Raw genomic sequence first — 19,309 nt, 5'->3', positions numbered from 1 at the left:
GGGAGCAGTAGTAATAAAGGGGTAGACACATTAAAGAAGTAATAGCATAAAACTTTTCCAACCTGAAGAGGAAGGCCAAAGGTCTCCAATCACATGTAATATAAATAAGAATAGCCCATAACATTTTATAATCAAACTGTCCAACAGAGAGGATCCTGAAAGTAGTAAGAGAAAATAAACAAATCACCTATAAGGGAGTTTCAATATGCCTAGCAGCAGAACTCTCAAGGGAAATCTTATAGGCCAGGAGATACTGAGATGATAAATACAAAGTGTTGAAGGGAAAAAAAAAATTGTCAACCAAGAATACTGTACTCAGCAAAGCTGTCCTTCAGAAGTGAAGGACAGATAAACACTTTCTCAATCAAACAAAAGCTGAGGGAGTTCATCATCACCAGACCTATCTTAAAAGAAATGCTGAACGAAATCAGCATCATAAGAAATGTTTAAAGGGGCTGGGGTTTTGGCTCAGTGGTAGAGTGCTCACCTAGCATGTGCGAGGCCCTGGGTTCAATTCTCAGCACCACATAAAAATAAATAAATAAAGGTATTGTGTCCAACTACAGATAAAAAATAAACATTTTTTTAAAAAAAATTTTAAAAAGAAATTCTAAAGGGAGTTAGGATACTAAACCAATATAAAAACATCTGAAAGCTTAAAGTTTGCTAGTAAAATTAAGTACAAATTCAGAATAACTTTATAATGTAATTGTGACATGTAAAGCACTTATAGCTTAGTATGAAGGTTAAAGACAAACTAATAAAAATGATAATAACTACAATAATCTGTTGAGGAACATGCAATATAAAATTATGTAAACTGTGACATCAAAAATTCAGATTGGGGGTGGAGTTAAAAGAGATAGCGTGTGGACTGGGGATGTAGCTCAGTGGTAGGGTGCTTGCCTGGGATGCATGAGGCTCTGGGTTCAATTCCCAGCAGCACCAAAAAATTTAAATATGTATAGTCTGGTTTTCTTGCAATCAAAGTGAAATTGTTATAATTGTTAATATCTTATGGCTCTAAGATTTCTTAAGTCTCATGGTAATCACAAAGCAAATACTTACAAAATGTACACTGAAAAAAACCCAATATCAAAATATACCATTAGGGAAAAGTATTTAACCACAAAGAAAGACAATAAAAGAGGGGGAAAAGGAAGAAAAGATTTACCAAACAACAAGAAAACAGTTAATAAAACAGCAATAGTAAGTTTACCTGTCAATACTATCCTTGAATATAAATGGATTAAATTCCTTAATTAAAAGAGATAGAATGGCTAAATGGATTTTTTTTAAAGATACAAATATATGCTTACTACAAGAGACTTTTTTTCACCTATAAGTACACATATAATAAAAATGAAGGGATGGAAAAGATATTGCCTCCAAATGGAAACCAAAAGAGAGCAGAAATAGCTAGCCTCATATTAGATAAAACAGACTTTGAATCAAAAACCATAAAAAGAGACAAAAAAGGTCATTTTATACTAATAAAAAGGCCAACTCAGCAACAGAATATAACAATTGTAAATATTTAGAGAACAAACATCAGACCACTTAAATATATAAAATAAATGTCAATGGATCTAAAAGTAAAAGAGTTTCAGTAATAGATAATCCAGGCAGGCAATCAACAAAGACCTATCAGATTTAACTTCACTCTTAATAGCACATTCTATCTGGTAAGTACAGAATACAATCACATGTTAAGCCAAGAACAAGTGTTAACAAATTTGAGAAGACTAAAATCACATCATATATATTCTATGACCATAATGTATAAAACTAGAAGGCAACAACAGGAAACGCAACGCTAACTACACTGAGATTTCATCTTACTCCAGTTAGAATGGCAATCATCAAGAATACAAATAATAAATGCTGGGGAAGATATGGAGGGAAAAGGTAGACTCATATATTGTTGGTAGAACTGTAAATTAGTACTTCCACTTTGTAAAACAGTACAGAGATTTCTCAGAAGATAGAAATGAAACCATCATAAGACCCAGATACCCCACTAATTGGGATTTATCCAACTCAAATCAGCATACGATAGTAAAGCCTGCAATCCAATGTTTAAACAGTGCAATTCACAATAACTAGATTATGGAAAAACCTAGGAGCCCATCAATAGACAAATGGATGAAGAAAATGTGGGGTATATTCATAATGGAGTTTTACTCAGTTATAAAGAAGAATGAAATTATGTCATTTACTGGTAAATGGTTGTAACTGAAGAACATCATGCTAAGTGAAAAAAGCCACACTCAGAAACTCAAAGGTCAAAAGTTTTCTCTAATATGCAGAAGCTAGAGAGAAATAAGGAATTTTAAAAAATGATCTCACCAGGCATGTCACTTCCTACCTCCTGTAATCCAATAACTCTAGAGGCTGAGACAGGAGTAAATCACAAGTTCAAGGTCAGCCTTAGCAACTTAGTGAGACCCTGTCTCAAAATAAACAAATAAAAAGGGCCGACTCCACAGCTCCAGACCCTAGGTGAGGTGGAACATCATGGCAGAAGGGCCCGGTGGAGGGAAGCAGCTCAGGACATGGCAATCAGGAAGCAGAGAGAGAGCTCTGCTCACTAGGGACACACTATAAATCTCAAAAGAAAGTCCTGCATGGGCACACTTGAGGTTTGGGGAAACATTCCATATATAAACCAGAACAAAACTTAATAGGTTAACTGCAATCTTCAAGGTAATCACTAAGAATATACTAGTCACGTGTGGCAGCAACTAGAGGAGCTGATGCAGGAGAACTGCAAGTTCTAGGCCAGCCACAGCAATATAGTGAGATCCTATCTGAAAAAATAATAATAACCATAATACACTACAAAAAATAAATTTAAAAAATCAATATAAAAAGACAACAATGGAGAAACTGAAGAACAAAAAAACATATGTTAAACAAACAGAAAACAAATGACTAAACAGAAGTTAATTTTTTCTTATTGGTAATTATTATAAATGTAAGGATATTAAATTCTCCTATTAGAAGACAAAAATTAGGTATGGTGGTGTACACCTGTATTTCCAGTGGCTCTGGAGGCTGAGGCGGGAGGATGGAGAGAGTTCAAAGCCAGCCTCAGCACCTTAGCAAGACCCTATGCAACTCAGCAAGATCCTATATCTAAATAAAATGTTTTTAAAAAAAAGTCAACCTAACAAAAGAGGTGAAAGAACTATGCAACAAAAACTACAGAACACTAAAGAGAGAAATAGAAGAAGACCTTAGAAGATGGAAAGATATACCTTGTTCATGGATAGGCAGAACTAATATCATTAAAATGGCCATATTACCAAAAGTACTCTATAGGTTTAATGCAATGCCAATCAAAATCCCAACGGCATTTCTTGTAGAAATAGAAAAAGCAATCATGAAATTCATCTGGAAAAATAAAAGACCTAGAATAGCAAAAGCAATTCTAAGCAGGAAGAGTGAAACTGGCGGTATAGCGATACCAGATTTTAAACTATACTACAGAGCAATAGTAACAAAAACAGCATGGTACTGGTACCAAAACCAGTGGGTAGACCAATGGTACAGAATAAAGGACACAGAGACAAATCCACAAAATTACAACTACTTAAAATTAGATAAAGGTGCTAAAAACATGCAATGGAGGAAGGATAGCATCTTCAACAAATGGTGCTGGGAGAACTGGAAATCCATATGCAACAAAATGAAATTGAATCCCTTTCTCTCACCTTGCACAAAAGTTAACTCAAAATGGATCAAAGAGCTAGGAATCAAACCAGAAACTCTGCATCTAATAGAAGAAAAAGTTGGCCCTAATCTCCATCTTGTGAGGTCGGGCTCCAAATTCCTTAATACAACACCTATAGCACAAGAGTTAAAATCAAGAATCAACAAATGGGACATATTCAAACTAAAAAGTTTTTTCTCAGCAAGAGAAACAATAAGAGAGGTAAATAGGGAGCCTATATCCTGGGAACAAATATTTACCCCTCACACTTCAGACAGAGCTCTAATCTCCAGAGTATACAAAGAACTCAAAAAATTAAACAACAAGAAAACAAATAACCCAATCAACAAATGGGCCAAGGATCTAAACAGATACTTCTCAGAGGAGGATATAAATCAATCACAAATACACGAAAAAATGCTCACCATCTCTAGCTATCAGAGAAATGGAAATTAAAACCACTCTAAGATACCATCTCACTCCAGTAAGAATGGCAGCCATTATGAAGTCAAACAATAACAAGTGCTGGTGAGGATGTGGGGAAAAGGGTACACTTGTACATTGTTGGTGGGACTGCAAATTGGTGCAGCCAATTTGGAAAGCAGTATGGAGATTCCTTAGAAAGCTGGGAATGGAACCACCATTTGACCCAGCTATTCCCCTTCTCGGACTATACCCAAAAGACCTTAAAAGAGCACAATACAGGGACACAGCTACATCAATGTTCATAGCAGCACAATTCAAAATAGCTAGACTGTGGAACCAACCCAGATGCCCTTCAATAGATGAATGGATAAAAAAAATGTGGCATTTATACACAATGGAATATTTCTCAGCACTAAAAAAATAACAAAATCATGGTATTTGCAGGGAAATGGATGGCATTAGAGCAGATTATGCTAAGTGAAGTTAGCCAATCCCTAAAGAACAAATGCCGAATGTCTTCTTTGATATAAGGGGAGCGACTCAAAACAGAGCAGGGAGGAAGAGCATGAGAAGAAGATTACCATTAAATAGGGACGAGAGGTGCGTGGGAATGGGAGAGAGAAGGGGAATTGCACGGAAGATGGAAGGAGACTCTCATTGTTACGCAAAATTACATATAAGATGGTGTGAGGGGGAAGAAAAAAGAGAGAGAGAGAGAGAAATGTGTCACAGTAGATTGGGTAGAGAGAGGTGATGGGAGGGGAGGGGAGAGGAGAGGGGGATAGAAAAGGTAGCAGTATACAACAGACACCAGTGTGGCTGTATGTATAAACGTGGCTGTATAACCAATGTGATCCTGCAATCTGTACATGTGGAAAAATAAGAATTCATACCCCATTTGAATCAAATGTATGATATGTCGAGATCATTGTATTGTTTTGAGCAACTAATAAAAAAATTTAAAAGGGGGGGGGGGGGGGCTGGGGATATAACTCAGTGGTAAAGTGTTACTAGAGACAACTCCCGGTACCACAAAATAATAATAATAATACAGTGATATATGCATTCCAATGTTTATGGCAGCACAATTCACAATAGCCAAGTTAGGCAACCAGCCTAGGTGTCCCTCAATATATGATTGGATAAAGAAAATGTGACATACATACACAATGGACTTTTACTTAGCCAAAAGGAAGAATGAAATTATGCCATTTGCTGGTAAATAAATGGAACTGGAGAACACCAAGCTAAGTGAAATAATCCAGACACAGAAAGTCAAGGGCTGAATGCTTTTTCTTATAAGTGGATCTAGAAAGAAATAGGTAATTTTAAAAGGGGGAATCTCATGAAAGTAAAAGGGAGAACAGTGGAGTAGAGGAAGTCAACATAGTAAGGGAGGTGGGATGGGGAAGGGGAGGAAGAACAGAATGAAATAAACCAAGCTGTGTCATGTGCATGGACGAACATACCACAACGAATTCCACTTTTCTATACCACTATAATGTACCAATTTTAAAAATAAATTAAAAGTGCATAAAATTTAAAGATAAGTTTTAAAAGAAAACAAAACAAACCAACAGAAAGAGCTAGGTTGCTATATTGTCATTAGGCAAAATAGATTTTTTTTAAGTCAAAGAATTTACTAGAGAAAAAGTCATTATACATTGACTAAAGTTTCAATTCACCAAAAATATATAACAATTATAAACACCTAACAACAGAGCCTCAAATTGTGGGAACCCCAAACACACATTATTGAAAGGATAGTTCTACAATAATAGTTGGAGAGTTCGCTACGGCACTTTAAGTAATGGAAGGAACAATCAGACAGAAGATCAATATAGAAATACAGGATTTGAGCAACACAATTAGAACACTCCACCAACAATAACAGAATACACATTTTTCTCAGGTGCAGAACAGAACAGAAAAATAGACAATTAGTTTTAAAATACTGAAATCAAACAAAGTACCTTACAACTGATTATAGTGGAATCAAACTAAAATCAATTAGAGAAGGAAAATTGAAAATTTCACAAATATATGGAAATTAAACAATACATCCTTAAACAACTAATAAGTCAAGGAAAAACTCCTTCCAGAAATTAGAATGCTGATACTAATGAAAAGGAAAACACTCATACTAAAACATACAAAATGTAATAAAAGTGGAGCTAAGAAGAAAATGTATGGCTGTAAATGTCTACATTAAAAAAGAAAAAAGATAATAAATGAATAATCTAATTATATATTTTAAGGAACTAAAAAAAAGAAATGCAAGTTAAACACAAACACAAGGAAAGAAATAACACAGATAAGAGATAAATAAAACAAAATAAACGAAACCAAATTTTGGTTTTTTGAAAAGGTCAACAAAATTGATAAATCCTTAGCTATATCACTAAGGAAAAGAAAGCAGATTCTAAGTACTAAAATCAGAAAGTGTACAGAAATGGAGAGAATTATTAGAGAATGTGATAAATAAAGACCTACATGATCACAAACTGGATAACTTACAGAAAATGGATAAATTCCTAGACATGCACAAAACCAATGCAAGAGGAATTAGAAAACCAGTGTCACCCCATGAACAGTAAAAAGGTTGAAAGGCTAAAAAAATTTAAAATACATAAATATTATTTTTAAACTCCCAACAAAGAAAAGCCCAGGAGTAAATAGCTTCACTGATGAATTATACCAAATATTTAAATGGACGTTAACACAAAATCTTTCTCAAAATCTTCCCAAAATATCAAGAAGAGGGAATATTTACTAACTTGTTTTATGAGACCAGTGTTGTTCTGATACCAAACTCAGACAAAGACACCACATGAAATGAAATATAGATCAATGTCCCTTTTGAACATTGATGTAAAATCCTCAACAAAATAGTAGCCAATAATCCAGTATCACATTCAAAAAATGATACACTGCTACAGTTAGAATAATACAGTTTGTTTCCTCTAAAACTCTGGTTGAAATATGATTGCCTGGGCTGAGTTGTAGCTCAGTGGTAGAGATTTTACCTTCCATGCGTGAAGTCCTGGGTTCAGTCTCAAGCACCACATAAAAATAATTAAATAAAAACAAAGATATTGTGGGGCTGGGATTGTAGCTCAGTCAGTAATAGAAGGCACTTGCCTGGTATGTGTGAGGCCAGCCCTGGGTTCAATCCTCAGCACCACATAAAATAAATAAACAAAGTATTGTGTCCATCTACAACTAAAAAATATTTTTTAAAAAATAAATAAATAGGACAGGGGATTGTGGCTCAGTGATAGAGTGCTTGCCTAGCATGCACGAGACCCTGGGTTCGATCCTCAGCACCACATAAATGTAAAATAAAGATATTCTGTCCACCTAAAACTAATAAATAAATAAATAAAGATATTGTGTCCATCTACAACTAAAAAAAAGAAAGAAAGAAATATGATTGCCAATGTGGCAGTATTGTGAGGTAGGACCTAGTAGGAAGTAAATTTGGATCACAAAGACAGAGGTATTACAGGAATTTTGCCCCCTTTGGCACATCCTGCTTGCCCTTCCGCTTTCTGCCATAAGTTGAATTAGCTGAGCAAATTTTGGTGTCATGTTCTTGGATTTCTCTGTCTTGAGAACTGTGAGCCAAAATAATCCTTTATTCTTTATAAATCCAGTCTCAGGTATTCTATAAAGGCAAAGGAAAAGGGAGTAAGAGATACACTATGATCAAGTGGAATATATCCCCAGAAGCAAAAGTCGATCTCCAGTGTAATTCTCCATATTAACAGAATGAAGAAAAACACAAACACATGATCAGAATGAAAAAAAAACGGCATTTTAAGTAATCCAATTTCCTTTTGAAATAAAAATATTCAACAAATTAGGACCAGAAGAGAACTTTCTCAACATAATAAGTCCACATATGAAAATACTGAAAACCCTCACCCTACCATCAGGATTAAGAAATCAAATTCTGTTTTTACTACCCTTATTCAACATAGTTCTTCAAGTTCTACTAGCTAATGCAACTAGAAAAGAAAAAGAAATAAAACTGTGCAAACTGGAAAGGAAGAAGCAGAAGATCTCTGTTCAGAGTTGATGTGATCCTATATGTAGAAAACCCTAGAATTACGGAGAGAGAGAGAGAGAGAGAAATATTCAACAAAACCAGCAAAGTTACGGGATATAAAATCAATAGTGATTAATCAGTTATATTTCTTCACACTAACAATGAACAATGAGAGAAAGAAAGTAAGAAAACAATTTCATTTTTATAGTACCAAGGAATAAAACCACTAGGAATATATTTAACCAAGAAGGCAGAAAGCTTACACATAAAAAACTATGAAATATTGCTAAAAGAAAATAGAACCTAAATGAATGGAAATCCAACCCATGTGCATGGAAATTTTCATCTCATTAAGATGGCAATACTGCCCAAAGAAATCTGTAATGTAACCCCTATCAATATCTCATTTTTGTAGAATTAGAAAAAATCCATCCTAAAATTCATCTGGAATTTCAAAGGACCCTAAATAGAAAAACAATCTTGGGGAAAAAAAGTTGGAAAACCATTACATCCTGATTTTGAAACTTACTAAAAAACTATAGGAATCAAAAATAATGTGCTGTCAAAGGTATAAAAATATAGATCAATAGACTAAAATGGAAAGCCCAGTAGTAAACACTCACATTGATTAAAAGGTATCAAAACCATTCAATCTTCAATAGATGGCGCTGGGAAAACTAGATATCCATATGACAAAGAGTGAAATTGGACTTTTACCTTATAAAAATTAAGCCAAATGAATAAAAGACCTAAATTTAAGGCATTTTCTATAAAATTATTAGAGGACTATGGTATATCTGGAATAAGCAAATTAAATCAAGACAAAGTGGAATAGTGGTTACTAAGGGCTGGGGAGAGCAGGGATGGAGAGGCTAATGCTTAATGTGTACAGGGTTCTGTTTTAGATGAAGAAAAAGAAACAGACAATTGCAATAGCTGCACAACATTGTGAATGTAGGGCTGGGGCTGTGGCTCAGTGGTAGAGCCCTTGCCTAGCATGTGTGAGGCACTGGGTTTGATTCTCAGCACCACATAAAATTGAATAAATAAAATAAAGGTATAAAAATGGTAGTGAGATTAAAAAAAAAAACATTGTGAATGTTCCTAATGCCACTAAATTCTGTACTTTAAATGATTAAAATGGTAAATACAGTTATTTTTAACTCAATAGAGAAAAAAAAGAACCAAGGATAGCTAATAGGAAACATAAACAAGCCCTCAATTATACCTGTGGACTTGAAAATCCTACCCTCAGCAACTGATACATTAAAAACTATTAGCAAATCAGCAAGAAATAGAAAATCTGAGCACAAAATCAACCAACAGGATCACTCCACCCAACAAGACCAAACTGCACATTTTTTCCAAGCATCTATGAAACATCCTCCAAGATAGACATTATCCTGGGCCATAAAACAAATCTCAACAAATTTAAAAGTATAGTATACAAATCTTGCAGAGTATATTCTCTGACCGCAGTGGAATAAACTATAAATTCATAACAGGAAGAAAACAAAATCTCCAATCATGTGAAAATTAAACAATACACTTATAAATAATCCATGGGTGAAAGAAGATATCTCACAGGAAAAAAAAAAAAAAACTGAGTGAAAATAAAAATAGAACCTATCAAAACATGTGGCATGCAGTAAAAGCAGTGCCGAGAAAAGATTTTGTATCGCTGAATGCTTACATTAGAAAAGACAAAAGGTGTCAAATCAACAATCTAAGTCCTTACTCAAGAAACTAGAAAAAGGGAAGTGAAATAAATCCATAGCAAGCATAGAAGGAAAATAATAAAGTAGAAATTTTAAAAATTGAATAAAAACAATAAAACAATAAAGAAAAGCAATGAGCCAGGTGCAATGGTGTACACCTGAAATTCTAGTGACTCAGGAGGCTGAGGCAGGAGGATTGCAAGTTCGAGGCCAGCCTCAGCAATTTAGTGGGACAATGTCTCAAAACAAAAAAATAAAAATAAAAAGGTCTGGGGATGTAGCTCAATGGTGGAACACCTCTGGGTTCAATCTCAGTACTGCAAAAAGAAAAAAAAAAAGCAAGCAGGCAGGCAATGAAACAAAAAGCTGTTTGTTAAAAAAAAAAAAAAAAAAAAAAAAGCACTAAAATGAACAAAGCTCTTACAAAAATTAAGAGAGAAGAAACAAAATCTCTATATAAGGAATGAAGCCAAGCTATGAGCGCAGCTCCTATAGCCGTTGAACAAATAATAAAGGAATATCATGAACAATTTGACAACTTGGAAGAAATGGACCAATTTGCCTAAAACCACAAATGACAAAACTCAACCAAGATGAAATAGATAATCTGAAAAATCCTACAACCATTAAAAAACTTCAAACTTGGGCTGGGGATGTGGCTCAAGCGGTAGCGTGCTGGCCTGGCATGCGCGGGGCGCTGGGTTCGATCCTCAGCACCACATAAAAATAAAGATGTTGTGTCCACTGAAAACTAAAAAATAAATATTAAAAAATTCTCTCTCTCTCCCTCTCTCTCTCTCTCTCTCTCTTAAAAAAAAAAAAACTTCAAACTCTTAATGCATCAGTTCACTATCACTACTATAAGACACTGCCTCAAACCTAGTGCCTTAAAACAATGTAACAGCTGGTTGTGGTCAGTCTTCATGAGTTTTCCAGGGTGAAGATCAAGGTGTTGGTGGTGGGGCCTCCAGGTACAAGTTTAGGGCAGCGTTCAGCTCCTTGCCTTTCCAGCTCCTAGAGGTCACCTGTAATCGTTGGCTCTTGGTCCCTTCCTCCACTGCCAAAGTGCGTCAGTCCAACCTCTGCTTCCCGCACCCTACCTCCTCTTTGCCTTTCTTGCCTCTCTTTTAAAAAGACCCTTGTGATGGCATTGGACCTACCTGGATAATTCAGAATAATCTTAACATCCTTAACCGAAGAGCATTTGCAAAGTCCCTTTTACCATACAAGGTAACATTCACAGGTTCCATCTTTGCAGGGGCCACTTAGCATGGTTTTCATACTAATTGACACACAACCTAACCGTCTTTCCTGATTTATTGTTCTTGTTATTGTTGTTTTCACTTGGTTGTTAGGATCTTCATGATCTTTATCTACTTCCAGTCGTTCTGAAATTATTCTTTGTGCTATAATTTATTTAATTCAATTATTGGACAATTAAAATGTTCAACTAACTATGTATGGTGAGTATTTTGATTATGAGACCTTTTCCTGTTTAGGGTTTTTTTTTTTTTTTTAAGGATTCAGACCCAGAAGTCTGGTCAAGGAGTACACACATCTGATGGATTTCAATATACATTGTCAAATTATCCTCCAGAAAAATGGCATCTTTGTGACTTCTCACAGGCAAGTGCACCCTCAAAATTGGCCCAGTAAGCTCTCCAGATTCACATTCCCTCGGCAGGGCAATGCTGGCCTGACCAAATGGAAAGGAAGAGGCACATTCAGGTGGGAGGCTCCAGGCTGCATGATCCAAGAGCGGCATTGCCCAAAGGCTGTCCACAAAGTTCCTGACCAAGAGGCAGAGTGGTGGCCAAGAGGCAGAGTCCACAGACAGCCAAGAGCAAGCACACAGTGTGCTGGTTGGAGGGTGGGGCTTAATCAGGGGCAGGAGTGGGTAAGTGGAGAGGCTGGTGAGAAAAGAGGTAGAAAAAAATGGAACACGGCTGGAGCCAGATGGTGGGACTGGGGGTACCTGTGCATGATGAAGGGGAGTCCCTGAACACAAATTGCAGCAAGGGGGATGGGACAGTTACTGGAAGAGAAGGCACAGAGGGGCCTGACTGCTCATACAGGGAACTACCACTACTTAACAACAGCTGATGCTCTGATGCATTTCCTTCCCCCAGGTACCACCCCAAGTGTCTACCTACAGTTATCTATCATTTCCTAGTGAGCATATAGAGGCCTAGAACTCAAGGTTCTGTAGCCAGGGAGTGGGTAGACAACCCGGGTCCAGGGCCAAGCTCCCATCCCTAAGCTCCAGGCCTTTCAGCGGGAACAAGACCAGTGCCTCCTCTCCTCCAGCAGGAGCAGAAGTCTGGGCCTTTAGGTGCTTAGCTTTTCTAGGCACACTCCGGTGATAGGAAAATATTTGCTTTGGCTTCTTGGGACCTCCAAAGCCTGATGATCCAAGATTTCAGCAGCACCCACCCTATGCCAACGTGACCCAGAAAGAACAGGTCATGCCTCCCAACAATGTGCCCCATAGCAGCCCACAACGCCAAGCAGAGATCTGGATGCTGACAGGCTGATTGACCTTAGACAGTAGTGAGAGAATTCGACTGCAGAGTTGGCAGAGCTGTCTGCCAGGGGCTGACATATGGGGTGAGGAAGTGACATGCCCAAAAATGCCAGCCTAGTCTCCCATGCCCACTCCCAGCTCAGCTCAGCTCCAGAACCCCTGAGATACAGCTGCCCAAGCCCCACAGGAGATCCTCCAGGCAGAGCCTGGAAATTATAGCTGCCCCAACACCCCAGAGAGTTTGATCAGTAATCAGATCAGTAATTTATGGAAAACTTGAGTCTAGCCAGGGACTGGGTACCTGATGGCTGGCACAACTCCTTGACCAGGGTCCTTTCCTGTTATCTGATAACAGGGTTTCTGCTTCCCTCATAGCGTGTTCTGGGAAAATTGGTCAGTATTCACCTTGAGCAAGTCACTGCCATTTCCTCTCAGAAGGCTGGAGGGTTTAAAGGTAGTGATGCACTTTTGATCTGCATCACATTTCTTCCCAGCCCACGGATACCCAACAGGATGTTAGTTCCAGTGCCAGACACTGGGGGGCCTAATCTGAACTGGACCCCTGGAGAAGGGATGGCTGCAGGAGCCCCTACTGTGCTACCCTCCCTGGGTTGCCATGTCCTTACCCAAAAATATAAACTTAAGAGGAGCCCCAGAGCACACACTCTGTGCAGCATACCCTGCTGAGAGCATCTCACATGGGTTAATCATTACCCCTAACACACACCTGGGGCAGATGCTGTCATTGTCTCATTTCACAGATGAGGTTGCTGAGGTTCAGGGAAAAGGTAAACAGGGAGCCCTTCTGTCTCCGGATCTTTCCTCTCAGGACCTCACTGAGTGGGCATCACAGATCCTGGGTTGTACCATGTACTATGTGGGCATCAGAGACAGCCAGGGTGTAGCCACTCATGTAGACCAGGGCTGGACTCGAACTGGCAGTGGAAATGATAATGAGAATAACCAGTGGACAAGTGCATGTTTAGGAGGTCTTGGAGGGGGCAGTGGGAGAATGTGGCCAGTGGCTGCAGGGGTGGGCAAATCTCACTTTTGCAGGCCGGGGTCTACCTCAGGACCAGGGTGGCAGAAATTGACAGGGAAGGGAGACCCCAACTGTGATTACTGGGTGTGGGTGGAGGGTCCTGGAGGTGGATGTCAGGGAGACTGAAGCAAGGAGGATAGAGAAGCCTCAAGGGCCAGAATGAGAGCAATAACTTGGCAGGAGTCAGGAGGAATTGGGCATGAGCCTCACTGCCTTGCATGTCCTACAAGGTATTATAGGGTCACCCAGGTCCCTATCATGCCAGATGCACTTCTTTGGTGCCCAGATATCACCTTGGACAGTCAGAAAAAGGGAAATGCACCCATCCTGACAGAGGCTCCAGTTGACCTCCAGTAAGCCCCTTCTCCTCTCAGGACCTCATCCATCTGGTGCCCCTTTTCACCCAGAAATGCCAGCAGCAGACAGGCTGACTTCCTGGGATAAGGAGCAGGTGCACAGCCCAGGCTAATGACCCTAGAGCAGGAATGCTGTGAGGTGTCTCTGCAGCTCTGAAATCATCAGACCCAAGCCCTGGGCCAAGCACCTGCTTTTCTTATGGACCAAGTCCCAACACTCAGCCCTGGGAGACACAGCAGAGGCCAGGTGGGCCAGGGAGGGGTGTGACAGCAATGACTTTTCCTGAGGCTGTTCTGACACCCAGTGGCTGCTCTCAGAACAGGCTGCTGCACAAGAAATGTGCAGAGAAGGAGCAAGTGTAGGAAGGCAGAAGGAGGGAGGGAGCCCTCTCCAGGCTGGTGGTTCTCAAACTTGAACTTGTACTGGGATCCCCCTGAGAGCTGATTGGATAAAGCAAGTCCAAGTGTGGGGAAAGTCTGCATTTCTGACTAGTTCCAAGGCACTGTTGTGCAGCTTGTCTGGATCACTCAGAAACAAGCACCAGGAAAGCACCGGAAAGGTCAGAAAGAGATAGCCATGCTCCAGTTGGGTACCTAGGAAATGTACTGTCATCGTTATCCTGAAGCCAGGGAAGTGATGGAAATTTAGATTCAGTGCTGTCCCAAAGGCCCCTCTTACTGGTACCTGCCACAGAGACAGCTGAGCAGGGTGTATCCAGCCCTTGTCCTCCGCTGGGTGAGTGAGGCAGTCCTGAGGACTGGGACTGAGGGACCTCCACAGACAGGTAGCCACACAGCACATCTCTCCACAGGGACCCACAGCTCAACCTCCTACTGTGCTGGAAACATACACGGTGATCACTGGCCTCGGACCAGTATATGAGAGAATCAGCCAAGGTGTGAGAGGTCACTCAAGAGCAAGCCTAGCTCACTGTCCAGTGGGGATGACTGAATGATGTCACCCTGATGGCATAGCAACCCAGGACCAGGCTGAGCTGCCAGCTCTCCTGGGGCCTAGGGAGAGCCACCTCTGAACTGATTCCCAATTGCCAGGCAGATAGGCAATGAGAGCCATGCAAAACTAGGTACCTGCTGCCCTCCCACAATCCAGGTGACTGTCCCTGGCCTAGCATTCCAACAGGTGGGAAGAAAAGGGAGGCCCTGACCAGCCAGGCCTCAGGCACACTGTGCTCATCCAGTGTCACTCCTCTCTGGAGCTGGAGAGAAGTCTGGAAAGGCTTCCCAGAGGAAGGGACCCCTCAAAGAATGTCAGCAGGTGAGTGTGGAGGGAATTGTTCCTGGGGAGGGGAAGGCAGAAGTCTGCCCGCCAGAGCAGAGCTTGGGGTATTACAGGTCAGGGGTGGTGGGGAACTTGGGGAGTCTGGGATACATAGAACTACCTGGACGCTGGTGGCCCCACACGCTCCAGCCCAGACTCCCTTAGGACTTTTTGGCCTTAAATATCAGGAACATGTATTTCTGACCAGCTACTAAGGATAACAGTTTAAACCTCAATGTTTCCCATGCCATTGGCAAAGTGGTCAAACCATAACCTCAAAGCACCAAGAACATGAGAGAGAGCAAGGTAGCAAGGTAATCTCTGCCCCAGCCCAGTACCCACTGTCCTCTTCCCTGTGGATCTGGGAGGGCCCAGAGCCAGCAACCAAGCCAGATATGGGCCCAGGTCTTTCCCAGTGTCTGAGGCCTCACCCCCTCATTTGTTATTCTCGGAATTTACAGATACTGGGCACTTTCTATGTGTATCGCATCAGTACTAACTCAGTTAATCACCATCACAATCCTTCAAGGTGCTCTTATCATGACTGTTGCAAAGAGACGGCAAAGCAGAGAAGTCACACCATTCTTAAAGCCATGCCCCTGGTAAGCATCCAGTGGTGACTGAAGCCAGGCCCCAGGATTGACTCTGCAGGGTCTCAGGCAGACCTCTCTGCCCCAGGGCCTCACTATTCCCACATCTACAAGTTTAGAGGTAATGATTAAAGGGAGAGATTCTAAGTGAGGAGCAAAAATGGGGGCTTATATGAAGACCAGAAAGGGGTCTTGGTAATACAGCAATCTTGATATTCAATTTCTACACCTCCCTATAGGGGGGTTGGAGCAAAGGCCTCCCTATGGTGTATCTCCACATCTCAGGAGAGGCTTTCCCTAGCTGTGAGAAACAGGAAGCAGTCTCATCTGAGGGCTGTAGAGTGACCCCAACTTTCACAGTGTTTTATAAATAATGGAAGAGAAATTTAGGAAACCGAAACAAGGAAGGCTTAAGGTCTGTTGAGTACCCACAGCAAGCCAGGCATTGTGGTTGGCCTGATGTCATTTAATCAGCTTTGTGGTGTTGGCATCAACCTCGGTCACTTATGGAGAAGGGTTCAGAGGGTAAGCACCCACTCCAAGTGCCTTGTAAGTGGCAGTGAGATCTGGACCCTGTTATTTTGGTCAAGACCTGGGTCAAGCACCTGCACGAAGCTTCCTCCAAGTAGTCTCACTCACTGCTGTGCCCCATGACCTGGCACACGGCCTGAGAGCCTAGAAGCAGCTCCTCCTGGTCGGCTTTGCTCTATGTACAACAGATACTCCTTTCTGGTTCCTGTGACACAGAGCCCTGAGGGTCCATGGGGTCATCTGAGTCCACTGCTAGCCCAAGAGGGCAGCTATCACAAGAGGATCCTACAGTTTCTAAGTAACTGTTCAAACATAGCACACTGACCCCCATGTGCCACAGGCCAAGGAAAGGTACCATCAATGGGGGCAGGGACATCTGTTCCCATTGTAGATGAGGCAACAGTCATTCAGGAACAGTTGAGAATTTGTAACCCTCTCACGGGGGAGGAGTGGGAATAATCAGACTCAATAATGTGATAATGTTCAGTAAACTGTTGATTGAGTGAAGTTAATGTATTAAAGAACAAATTAATTAAAAGGATGAATTCTTTAAGTCCAAACCAATTGGTAAGTAGGGAAAGGAATAATTTAACAAAATATGTGACCACTGACATTTGTGTCATGAGAACCAGCAATCCACATGTAATTTGCACCCACGTTGTTAATTAATACATATTGTGCACATGAAGATTAGTATAATCACAATTTCCATTGAGAGTTGAGAACAGTTGATGATCATGGTCTACCATTTAGGGTGGTCTGTTGTGTGTATCAGCAGTTGAAGCCAGGGCTACTTCATCAGTGGGCTTAGACTACACCCCCAGGGCCTGTGCTCTGAATCAAGGCCACTGATTCTCTCCACTGGAAGGTGAGTGCCACTTTCAAACTGAGGATGGCTATGTCTTCATCTCCTTCCAGCAGCATACAGAGATCCACATAGAAGACTCCTAAATGACTAACAGAAGAAGCATCAGTGATCTACAGCAGGAGTCTTCTCTCCCTAGTAAATCCATAATTGACTGTAACTTGGACAAGAAATAGAGCTTTTTGGTGTTCAACTCCTGAGAGTTGGGGTAGCTTGTTAAAGCAGTTACCCTTGTGCATACAGGGAGATGTGACTCCCACTTTAGGTCTTGGTGTGATCCGAGTTGCAGACAGATGAAACTTTGGTTATCCACTAGTTCCACACTACATTTAAAAGCCCCCAAGCTGTGAGACCTGTTTTTTATACAAAATATTTTGTTTGAACATTGTTTAAAAAAAGCCACAGTCAAAAGGTAACTAGGGACTGGCACAGTGGCAGACACCTGTGATCCCAGCTACTTGGAAGACAGGCAAGAGGATCACCAAGTTCAAGACCAGTCATAGCAACTTGAGAGACACCCTCAGCAACTTAGCCAGTTTCTCAAAATAAAGACTGGGGATGTAACTCAGTGGTAAAGTGCTTCTGGGCTCAATCTGAGTAATCTCCCATCCCCAAAAAAAGTTTTTGATATACTGACAAGGAAATTCTCAATGTATTAAGTGTAACAGTTTTAAGACGGTGTTGAGAGCCATACATCAGAAGTTTCCAGGGTATGATCTCAGAACCCCAAGGGTGACCAAGTGTCACTAGACAATTAAGTTTTAAAATTTCTCCCTTTAAGATGGTCTGCTAGGCCCACCCTTGAAAATTACATACTGTGTAAGGCCATATTTTCTTCAATAACTCCAACCAAAAAAGACAAATTGTAATGGATAGACTGTAGATATGAGAATCTCCTAGCTACCTCCTATTAAGCTAGACACTAAAGAAAAAAAAAATTTAAACAAAGCCATGTCTCACTTGTTTTGAAAAGTATCTTTGTATAAATTATATTTTTAAATTGTTATGGGCGAGGCTATATGGGCAATGACCAAACAGACTCCATTTTACCCAGACTCTATATCATGGAAGAAATGCTTCTCCCATGGGAAAGCCCTGCCTCTGTACCCATTAATAGTTACCTAGCATAACATACTTGGCAACACAAAATAGCAATTCTTATACAATGTAAAATTGTGCCCTTTGGTTTCCATTTTTCTTGGGCAATGTACTTTGTCAGAGATTGACTGTATAGACATTAGTAACCATTCTCTAACTTGTACTGAACTAGGGTCATTTTGATCCACTTCCCTTCTGCTTGCTTGCTGCTATGCCAACCTGGAAAGTCCAGCGGGAAATACCAATGTCCCCATTGCATTGTCTCGCTGACTGCCCATTTCAGCTTCTGCACCTGCTTGCTTGCAGCTAAGTCAACCCAGATGTGGTTTGTTACCTTTAAATATCCTAAAATACTCAGGCTTGGGCTGTTCCTTGCAGTGACAGTTATAGGTCCCATGGAGCAGTCGCCATGGGGGGCAGTCGCCGGCTGTCTGGCTAAATAAAGGCTCTTCAATTTGGACAAAACTGAGACTTGGTGTGTTTTCTGAGTGACCTGCCCCACAACAAAATGTCACTAGACAATTAAGTTTTAAAATTTCTCAATTTTATTTTCTAATATGAAAAATATTGATAGGTGTAACTTACATTCTTTTAAGGGTATTGAAAGGTTTATTACTCATATACAGACTTTGAAGGGACAAAGAATAGGCTCGCAAGTGGATCCAGAAATGGTTGAACTGGCTTGGCTTTTATTGTTCTTGGGGTCTGAGGCTGGGGTGAAGGTTCCTGCAAGCAGGCTAGGGTTTGGGTGATTTGAACTTTCTACTGGGCTCAGAGGAGGAGGCCCCCCAGGCTGCCATGGGCTTGCCCAGTTGTAGAGCACAGGGGAAAGGGAAATGGTCAAGCTTGAAAGCAGTTAACATCAAAAATGAAGTTGCAGTCTTTATTTTTTTAAAATATTTTTTTAGTTGCAGTTGGACACAATACCTTTATTTATTTATTTTTATGTGGTGCTAAGGATTGAACCCAGGGCCTCGCACATGCTAGGCAAGCACTCTACCTCTGAGATACACCCCAGCCCCAGCCCCCGGAGTTGAAGTCTTTATGATAGTTTGGTGAACTATAATCCTGGCTTGTAAGAGCCTGTTTGTTTAATCACTAAAATAATGTAGGT

At 40.4% G+C, this 19,309-nt stretch overlaps 1 non-coding gene across 1 annotated transcript; it reads left to right on the top strand.

Moving 5' to 3' along the window:
* The first annotated feature begins 879 nt into the window (after window positions 1-879).
* On the top strand, window positions 880-948 carry Trnap-ggg (transfer RNA proline (anticodon GGG)). Its single transcript has one exon. It is a non-coding gene; the product is annotated as a tRNA-Pro (tRNA).
* Window positions 949-19,309: the final 18,361 nt, after the last annotated feature.

The sequence above is a fragment of the Marmota flaviventris genome, chromosome 11 (genome assembly GCF_047511675.1).
Source record: "Marmota flaviventris isolate mMarFla1 chromosome 11, mMarFla1.hap1, whole genome shotgun sequence".
NCBI classification, from domain to species: Eukaryota; Metazoa; Chordata; class Mammalia; order Rodentia; family Sciuridae; genus Marmota; species Marmota flaviventris.
This window is presented reverse-complemented; position numbering and strand designations above follow the sequence as displayed.